Source organism: Notolepis coatsorum, assembly GCF_963971535.1.
Source record: "Notolepis coatsorum genome assembly, chromosome: 1".
Taxonomy (NCBI): Eukaryota; Metazoa; Chordata; class Actinopteri; order Aulopiformes; family Paralepididae; genus Notolepis; species Notolepis coatsorum.
Window position 1 is genome coordinate 206,056,823 of NC_140165.1, and position 11,073 is coordinate 206,067,895.

The following is an 11,073-nucleotide window of genomic DNA, read 5'->3' on the forward strand; positions in this document are numbered from 1 at the left end:
CATCGCCCTCTCGGATACGGACTAGATGGTAGGCACTCCGGAGGTCCAGCTTGGTAAAGACGGTAGCCTGGGTGAGAGGCTCGAAGGTGGAGTTCATGAGAGGTAGAGGATACTTGTTCTTAATGGTGATCTCGTTGAGCTGGTGATAGTCGATGCAGGGTCGAAGGTCTCCGTCCTTCTTCCCAACAAAGAAGAAACCGGCCGCCACAGGAGAGGAGGAAGGCCGAATGAGTCCTGCTTCCAAGGACTCAGAGATGTATTGATCCATCGCTGCCTTCTCCGGGATGGTCAGACTGTAGAGGCGGCTGCCGGGAAGGGGAGCCCCTGAGCGGAGGTCGATGGCACAGTCGTAAGGCCGGTGAGGCGGAAGGGCCTGAGCCCTGGACTTACTGAAAACCTCCATGAGGTCGTGGTACTCGGGGGGTATGGTCGAGAGGTCCGGAGGCGGCTCACCAACGGATCTCCGGGGCGAGGGACAGAACGCCGCCTGAAGACACTGGGCATGACAGGAGGAGCTCCAACCCTTGATGGTACCGGAGGACCAGGCGATGTGGGGCTCGTGCAGCGCGAGCCAGGGCCGGCCCAGGACTACTGGGACAAGAGGGGATCTGGTGATAAGGAACTGGAGTCTCTCAACGTGGTTACCAGCAATGGTGAGCAGGACAGGGCAGGTGCGTTGAGTGATGTCAGCCAGGCGGTGTTGGTCCAATGCGAATACCTCCAATGGCCTCACTAGGTCCTCAAGAGGAATGTTGGCCCGGGTAGCAAACTCGAAGTCAAGGAAACTCTCGTCAGCCCCCGAGTCAATGAGTGCCTCCACCGTGGCCCGTTGGTCCGCCCAGGCCAGGGTGACGCTCATCAGATGGCCAGGTGGTGCACAGCTCTGGGAACGAGAAAAACGGCTCACCAGGATCTCCCGGGGTCCCGGCGAGCCTGGTCTTTTGGCCGGGTGGGGCAGTTGGCGATACGGTGTCCCTCCCGACCGCAGTAGAGGCAAAGGCCGGACCTGAACCTCGCCTCCCGTTCAGCTTGGCTAAGATGAGAACGTCCCAGCTGCATGGGTTCCTCCTCGGGCACCGAACGGGAGGGAAAAGAGCCACCAGTCGTGTTGGGAGCAGGGCGACCAGCAGTACCGTCACGAGTACGGGGGGTCCGGAGTACCTCTGGAGGTCCCTGTCGGGTTCTCTCATGTCTTCTCTCCTGGAGGCGTCCGTCGATGCAAATGGCGAGGCTGAACAGGTCCTCGAGGGTCTCAGGTTCCTCACGGGTCGCGAGCTGGTCCCTGACTGCGTCGTTGAGCCCCCTCATGAAGGTAAGACGAAGTGCTTGATCGTTCCAACCGCTCTCCGTAGCCGCCAGTCTGAACTCCAGCACGTAGTCGGTAACCCCGCCACTGCCCTGCCGGAAGGTACCCAACCGGGCTCCAGGGTCCTGGCCACGGGCTGGGTGGTGGAAAACCCTGCGGAGCTCAGCCACGAAGTCTGGGTAGGAAAAACAGAAATCTGCCCCCATTGCCCAGGAGGCAGTGACCCACTGGGCTGCCCGGCCTGAGAGCAAGTTAGTCATGTAAGCCACTCGGGCTCCCCTTGAAGTGAAACGACTGGGTTGATGACGAAAAACCAACTCACATTGCATGATGAATGTGGCACAATCCTCGAAGTTACCGTCGAACAACCGTGGTTCGGAGAGACGGGGCTCCCGAGGTGCGGGATCGGGAGGCGCGGGGCCTGCCAGGGCTGCGGGTGATGCTCCGGCCAAGGCTCCTGAAGGAAGTGGGGTTAAAAGCAAGGTGTTAACGGTCTCACTCAGCGTTTGTAAGTGGAGGAGAATACTAGACTGCTGGCTAGCCAGAGAGCCCAGGGACCCCTGAATAGGCAGGACCTGCTCTCGGAGTTCCTGTACAGCAGCCGCAGCCGCATCTAGCTGTAGGCTGTGGCCCTTGGTTAACTCTATCTGGACTGCCAATGCTGTTCTGACTCTCTCTGTGTCGGCTGGGGTCGTCATGGTTGGATCGTAATGTTAGGGTTTGTAACCGACCTCAAGCGCAACGGCACAGAGAGAGTTGTTTCAGAGTTAGCCAAAGCAAGGGCGTATTTATTCTCAGAGTCACAAGGTTGAATTAAGTTGAGCAACAGAACAAACGGGGAATCTGGCATGTGAAGATTGTTGCGGCTCTGCAGATTCTCCCAGTAGGTGGTGGTGAGGAATTAGCTTGTGACGTCTGAAGCCGCTCTGCAGATCCTCCCAGCTTTCACTCCAGGTGGAAACGGAGAGAGAGAGAAATCTGAGTTAGCCCAGCGCACAACAGAAACAGAGAGGTGACTGATCCAAATAAATATCCAAGTGACTTGATCTTCGGTGTAACACACACAGTTAGCAGAGTCCAGAGAAAAAACAATACGGTAATCCAAAGTGTAAATCCAACACAAAAAATAGGTGAGAACAGTATAACAAAAACGGGATCTCTTCGGTGTTTCACAAACACACAAAAAACTGGTGATCCAAAAAGAACTGTTTCCAAAAATTCACCAGAGCGCAACGCGTAAAGCGGGCAGATAAACGAGGCGCAGCTTCGTACGGGGAATCAGGTTCTCCACAGGGATTACTTCACGAAAGTCCTGGGGAGCAACAGACAGGGAACAGCGACGAGGAAGACAGGCAAATGCAGGAGTATATTCAAAACGATCCAACATCGATATTAGGGGAATCAGGGTATATAAAGCCACAGGGCGCTGATGACAAGCTGTGACAGCTGCGGGATGAAATTGATCATTGCTCCAGAAGCGTGTGGTGGGGAGAGCACCAATCAACACGGCACCTTACAGGAACGGAGCGTGTGGCGGGGAATGCAATTAATCAACAAAATACCTTAAAGGAACGGAGTGTGTGGGTGGGGAGCGGACCAAACCTCACAGATTCAGTCTCGTTAATTCGAACTTTTTTTTTGCAGAATGGGTACAATACAGTACGGCTCAATAGCCTCGCCGACAAGTTAAATGCATAATCTATAGGCTAATTTTAAATCCCTCATTACCCCAATCAATCAGATTATATTTCTTTAAATGTGCATGCTGGCAGTAGGCTTAATGGAATGAATAATCAAATGAGATCTATTGCTAGCGAAAATAATTAGTTCAACTCTTTCAGAATAAGTAGATACAAACAAGCCCAAAGAGTATCTAATTGATACGAATTAATAGATACTTATGAGGATATCTGTACTGTATGCGCTCGGCTTAGGTATCATGTACTTTATATATAAATACATGTTTCCCAAAAATGTCAAGGCGCGACCCGATATAACATGTCAGAGAGGCTTGGAGGGAGGCTATACAGTTTCACTATTAATCAGGTTTTAATCTGTTTCGGACATCATCCATACATACATTTAATTGATTAACCTTTGGTTTATACCAGTGACACCTCATGTTCATCATCAGATAACACTAACAGTGCTTGAACAGATAGATGCATTTTCTCAAATTCATTAATGTCAACGGCTTATTAAATTTCTCAAATGCGTCAAACAGTGCATCTCATCAGACATTTTAATCCCAGTTACCATATCAGGTAGCACTTTATAATAACACCCTGTTATAATACATTTATAAGGTATTTGTAGATAATGAACTAATCATGAACAAACCATTTATATACATTCATAAATGATTATTAAATCATTTATAACTATATTTGTATACCATTTACAAAGTATTTATAACGCATTAGTGGATAATGAACTAATCATGAACAAACCATTTATATACATTCATAAATGATTATTAAATCATTTATAACTATTTGTATAACATTTACAGATTAGTTCTACATTATTTATAACTCATTATCAACATTGTTTGTACTTGATTTGTTCATCATTAAATAATGTTGTTTAATGTGTAGTAACACATTTGTAGATGCTTTGAAAAATGGATATGAAAAAACGACTATACAGTATCTCCATTTATTTTTCATGTTCAACAAATGATTTGTTAAGACATTCATAAAACATCTATAAATCATTTGCAGATGCTATCGTGGGGGCCAATCTAAAGTGAAGCCTATTCATCATTAACAAGTGTCTAATACAGTTAATTATTTGTTTACTTTTTCATCACATGTTACAAATGTTGTAGGCAGCTTTCGGATACACCCTTCTTTGTGACATCAAACAGTGACAGAATTAAGACTAAAGATAAATGCAATTTTATTAACATATAAAATACATGTGCATGACATAGTGTAACATGGGAGGGCACTAGGACCCAGGAGCACCGTGGCCAGATATTGAAGAGTATCTAGAGAGGAAGTCTCACGCGAGCGAGACTTGACGTCACGTGTGTTGTGTTGCCGTCTGTTTGAATGGAAGCACAAGTTATCCGTGCTGCTGCTCCTGCCCCACGCTTTTAATAAGGTATGAGGAGGTTAAACACCTTTTTTTGTTGGTAAATCTATTCCATCATTTCCGACCTACAAACAACTCTTATATGTTGTGTAGACGTTCGTGTAGATGTGGTGGCCGCTAACGTTACATTTGTTCCTAATGTGTGCTCAGTGCTCAGTATGTATGTGATGACGACACGACACACAAGAGTAATAATTATTTGTGTCGTGTCATCATCACTGAGCACACTGAGCACACATTAGGAACAAATGTAACGTTAGCGGCCACCACATCTACACGAACGTCTACACAACATACAGATACAGCACTCAAAACTCAAACCTCTCATGCCTCTCTACCACTCTCTACCACTCCTCTATTGTTCTTGACCGGGCCAGATTTCACACCTCCACTTCCTCCCACAGGCTGGGCAGATTTTCATCTTAAATTTTTATTCGTCCCAAATGTCCCAGCCCCATCAGATTTCTTAGCTTTTTTCACTGTTTACTTATCATGCATTGCAACACTAATATATGGTCAGTACCCCAAGTCAGACTGCCCATATAAAAATTATTTTGGGGGTCTGAGGGCAGTAGCCCCCGACCCCCTCCCTGGGGAAGCACTTAAGTTAACTACCCTCCCTTTGTTCCCCCAGCCAACACCCCTGGAAAATTAACACCTGAGTAGACTTAAGTGGCACACAAGCAGCAACAAGCAGCAGACAAGCAGCAGAATTGGTTTGATTTTTGAGCGCTGCGTCTGTATAAGAGTTGTTTGTAGGTCGGAAATTATGGAATAGATTTACCAACAAAAAAGGTGTTTAACCTGCTCATACCTTATTAAAAGCGTGGGGCAGGAGCAGCACGGATAACTTGTGCTTCCATTCAAACAGACGGCAACACACGTGACGTCAAGTCTCGCTCGCGTGAGACTTCCTCTCTAGATACTCTTCGATACCTGGCCACGGTGCTCCTGGGTCCTAGTGCCCCCCATGTTACACTATATGTCATGCACATGTATTTTATATGTTAATAAAATTGCATTTATCTTTAGTCCTAATTCTGTCACTGTTTGATGTCACAAAGAAGGGTGTATCCGAAAGCTGCCTACAACATTTGTAACATGTGATGAAAAAGTAAACAAATAATTAACTGTATTAGACACTTGTTAATGATGAATAGGCTTCACTTTAGATTGGCCCCTACGATAGCATCTGCAAATGATTTATAGATGTTTTATGAATGTCTTAACAAATCATTTGTTGAACATGAAAAATAAATGGAGATACAGTATAGTCGTTTTTTCATATCCATTTTTCAAAGCATCTACAAATGTGTTACTACAAATTAAACAACATTATTTAATGATGAACAAATCAAGTACAAACAATGTTGATAATGAGTTATAAATAATGTAGAACTAATCTGTAAATGTTATACAAATATAGTTATAAATGATTTAATAATCATTTATGAATGTATATAAATGGTTTGTTCATGATTAGTTCATTATCCACTAATGCGTTATAAATACTTTGTAAATGGTATACAAATATAGTTATAAATGATTTAATAATCATTTATGAATGTATATAAATGGTTTGTTCATGATTAGTTCATTATCTACAAATACCTTATAAATGTATTATAACAGGGTGTTATTATAAAGTGCTACCCAATATCACAATAACGTGTGAGTGACAGTGATACAATTAAACAATCCACAGATTCAGATTCCTCGTAATTCATAATCCACAGTCCACGCATAAAGAAAAGACGCTTCAATTTATGCTTGAATGAAACACAATCCGGGCGCTCCGTTAAGCAAATACATCCACAGCCGAGAATATGAAACTAATCAGAGCCAAATGCCCGATAGGTTTCATTCATAAAAAATATCCCCGCGGGGCGGCTACGTGGCGCAGTGGGCAAGGCGCTCGCAACGAATGCTGGAGACTAGGCTCGAACAGGATGCCTCCTGTTCAAGCCCCGCTCTCCACATCGCTTTCAGTTTAGCTGGTCGTCCACAGTAATACACATTGGCCGTATTACGGGGAGGGAAACTGAAGGGTGGGGATCGGGCGTTGTGGACAGCGACTCCTACAGGTCGGTTGGTGTGCCTGCGCAGTAGAATCAAGAAGAGACGGGGGCGGGGCCCCTCCAAAGCCCAGACCCCCGACGCTGAAAGATCGAGCCGCGCAGGTGAAAAGATGCGACGGCTGTTACCTCGAGTATTGGATGGGACTCGTGCTATGTATGACTTAGTCCACATTGCAGCCGGCTTGTGGGAGGCAAGAAACAACGTTCGAAGACAGGGGAGGGTTGGATTGGACGATATGAAAATTGGGATGGGAGAAAAATAGAAAAATTGGAAAAGGTGAATCAAAAAAATTAAATAATATCCCAGCGGGATTCACATTTGCAATGCTCCGCGTTATTAAAATAACCACTTGTGTGTCGCGACGCGCGAGCGCCATATCCGTATAAATATGACGTGCATTATTTAGGACAAAGTAAATCTATAGGCTGAATATGATTTATTATCAGCATTTTAGGTCTATTATTTTACATTTCAAAAGGCCCCTCTAGAAAAACGAAGCACAAAAACATAATTCAGAATGGTATAATGGGATCTAGACTGTGAGAATTATTTCAGGAAGCAAGCTGCATTTCTTTGCGAGGGTGTGGCCATACAGGTTATCGAGCTAACTGAACTAAACCCTGCCCTCGACCAGGTTCAAACTTTATGATCTGTTGCCATAGCAATTTAGAAAATCCGACGTCGGAGAACGGAAAGGTCTGGCTTAAGTCAAGCTATGCTGAAAATTATCCGGCTAACTCAGTTAGCCAGGCACGAGGAACAGGGCCCTGGTCATAAATCAATATTTTTCAGACTGTTGTATAAAAGTAGCGATTTTTATTTCAAACGTATTCAAGTATTTACATCATAAACATGTCACAACAGCATGTAGAATGTATATTATCATCAATACGTTAGTTTAGCAATAGGTTAAAAGTGTCATTAGATAGATTGCGAGAGTGACCCCTCTACACAAAAAGGGCAGCAAATTAGACCCAGGCAACTACCGCCCTGTTTCTATTCTTACCTCCATCTCGAAAGTCATGGAGAAAATAGTCTACGAACAGGTCGAAAAGTACCTGGCGGAAAAAAACCTAATCTACGAATTCCAATCTGGCTTCAGAACGTCCCACTCCACTGACACATGCCTCCTCTATTTGAACGACCACATCAAACAAGAGGTGGACGCTGGCAAATACTGCGGCATGGTCATGCTGGACCTACAAAAGGCCTTCGACACTGTCAATCACTCCATTCTAATGGACAAGCTAAAAGCAATTGGTTTTGATAGCCTATCAGTGAGCTGGATGCAATCCTACCTGGAGGGGAGAGAACAGATGGTAGAGGTAAACGGTACTCTATCCCCCCCCCTCACAGTGAGCTGTGGTGTTCCACAAGGAAGCATACTAGGACCGCTACTCTTCCTAATTTATGCAAATGACATGTCGTCAGCCTGTGACTGCAACTTGTTCCTGTTTGCGGACGACTCAGCCCTGCTGGTCTCTGACAAGAACAAATTGCAGGTTGAAAAAACCCTCAGCACGGAACTAGGCAAAATCTGCATATGGCTCGCTGATAACAAACTATCATTACACATGGGCAAAACAGAGTCCATTCTCTTCGGTTCAAATAACAAACTCAGCAAGACCGACGGTTTCTCAGTTACAGTGGGTGACAATATTGTCACAAGGAAAGACGAAATTACCTACCTGGGTTCCATCCTAGAGGCAAATCTTTCCTGTGACAAAATGGCATCCAATGTAATAAAAAAAAGTCAACCAACGAACTAGATTCTTGTACCGGATCTCCTCTCTGGTAAACAAGAATACCCTGAAGACTCTGGCAGGAGCACTCATTCAAGGGTACTATGACTATGCGTGCACCTCATGGTACCAAAGCACCTCAAAGGCGCTTAAAACAAAATTACAAACATCACAAAACAAACTGGTCAGACTACTACTTGACCTGAACCCCAGAACCCACCTCACCCCTGCCCACTTTGCCAACCTAGGATGGCTTAGAGTAGACGACAGAGTACAGCAACTTGCAATGGGCCTGGTCTACAAGATACACTATACGACCGGGGTGCCCATGTACATGTCGAAATACTTCCCAAAGGTCAGTGAATACCACAACCACTACACCAGAGGAAGCTCAACAAATCATGTTAAACCCAGATTCGGCTCAAACAAGGGACTAAACACGTTCCGCAATTATGCCACAACAATGTGGAACGCCCTACCCAAAGCTGTAAAGGAATGTGAATCCCTGCCCACATTCAAAACCGCCCTTAAAGAGCACCTACGGGAGGCTGCAATTCGAAACTGGCCACCGTAAATGCCCAAAACCCCCACCACCTCCTAATAGACAGTCTCCTCCCCACCACATGTATATATTCCCTCCCCGCCGTATGTATATTTCCCTCCCACCCACCCACCCCCTCCTAATGTACAGTCCCCTCCCCATCATATGTATATACTCTGTCAGGATCTAGGGGTAACAGTACTGTATATTTGAACACCGCCTATGTCACAAATGTATCAGTACTAAATACCTATATGTCCCTATGCCATAAATGTCATGTATGTTGTGTAAGTCATAAATGTCTATATGAATTGAAAATGGGGGACCCTGATGGAAACAAGACAAACGTCTTTCTCAGGTCTGCATCCCCTTAACAATTGTATGTATTGAGCCGTACTGTATTGTACCCATTCTGCAATCTGTTAAATAAAGTTTTCATTAATTCATTCATTCATTCAACAAGTCATGCATAGCTGTCGACCATTTTTCAGAACTACACTTCCTGGAAGATTCTATAGGGGTTCAAGGTTCAGAGTTCTGTATGAATTATTTCAATAACTGTTATTATTCGGGATAATAAGCCACAAAAGGTAACGTTTTTGACAAATTTGAAAACGCAGTTAGTTTCTCTTCCCTATTGTTAGCATTTAGCAACAATTCGATTTGAAAATAGTTTCAAAATGGTGCCACCCTGATAAAAATTAAAAAAAGTACAGTAAATTACAGTAGATTTCTGTAACGGTTCTAGGGAGGACAATATAAACAGTGGCCACAATGTAAATAGTGGTCACAATGGGAACAGTGGTCTCCTACCTCCCTCTAGTGGCCAGATGATTCAGGCAATCATCACACCGATATTGACTATTATGATGAATATAATTAATGTGATTTCATGGTGTGTGTTATTGAATGTCCCTTCCCTTGTGTGATGTGGTTCCCCTGTCTGCTTGTGGTTTTGTAATTTGCTTTTGTGTTTAGTTGGTTGTTGTGGTGTTTTAGACTGGCCTGGCCAGGTGTGGCCAATTGTAATTAGTCGGTGTATATATGTGTATTCGGTCTTCTTCTCTCTGTGGTGACATACCTCCGTTCTATATCGTATTAGCTTCCACTCAGCGTCAACTGCACATATCTCACTTAGTGCATATGCACTGAATAAAAACTCACAAATGCACCTTTACATACCAACATCCGTCTGGCCACACCCCATCCGCTACCTACATAAGCAGGTGTGTGGCCACACACTCGCCTCCTTCTTCACTTTCACCACAAGAGAGTGCCTGTATACCAATCACTTGACAAGGGTATTTAGCTGAAGAAAGTTGAGTTAAGTGTTCACATTGTTTCTTGCTTTTTTCTTTCTCTCATACTTTTTAAAAGAAAAAAGCTAAGCTATAATGTTTACCTCGGGGGGTCGCGCTAGCAACATTACCCTTCACCAGCGATTCTCCATTTCCTCCTCTGCCGTGCGTCTTAGGGTGGGGTTGACGCCACTGTCGTGGGCAGCATCCGCGCCCGGTAGGCGTCCGGTGGATAGTTTGCCTCTCCAAGGAGCTGGTGCACCAGCGCCGTCTCCTGTGAGATGGCCTGGTTCCTGCTCTGGTTCCTTTGCCGCCGGAGAGTCGTCCGCCGTTGGGCGGCCGGCTCCTCTTGTGGCGGAGGATTTGAGACGCAAGCTTTTTGCGTCTGCTCGCTCCCGTCGTAAGATGGTGGCTTGCAGACGCGAACGGCCTGGTTTCGGGGAGTTGCTGGAGCCGGATGAGGATGCGTCTGCTTCTCTGTGGCCGATGGAAACTGAGGATTACATGGTAGAGGCAGATGGGTTCTTGTTCGATGCCCCGGTGGAGACATGTCCGCCTCCCGTTCAGGATAAACTGGCAGGGGGTGATATGTCTCCTTGGGGTCCCTCGTATGCTGATGTTGGGTTAGAACCTCCGACTCAGCGACGGGATGCCCTGCTATCAGCCACATCGGAATGTGGCTCTGCAATGTCCAGTAGTCTGCCGCATGTGAGGGACGCAGGCTCGGTGGGGGAAAGTATGCAGGGGGAACTGCGTGCTTTGTTCCCCGAGCTCATGGCGGCGGCGGCAGTCGCAAATGGCGTGCCGCTGCCGCAGCCACTGCCTGTTCCTGTCCCTGATGATCTCATAGGTCATTTATGGCAACGTCGTCCTGTGAGGGAGACGGGCGTTGTCTGCCCATTTTTCCCCTCAATGGAGGCCTACGTCCATCAGGGACAGGTGGTCTCCCACATCCCGCCTACGTGCGAGTCACGAGGGTGGTGGGTTTGGTAGAGGGTATGAAGGAGG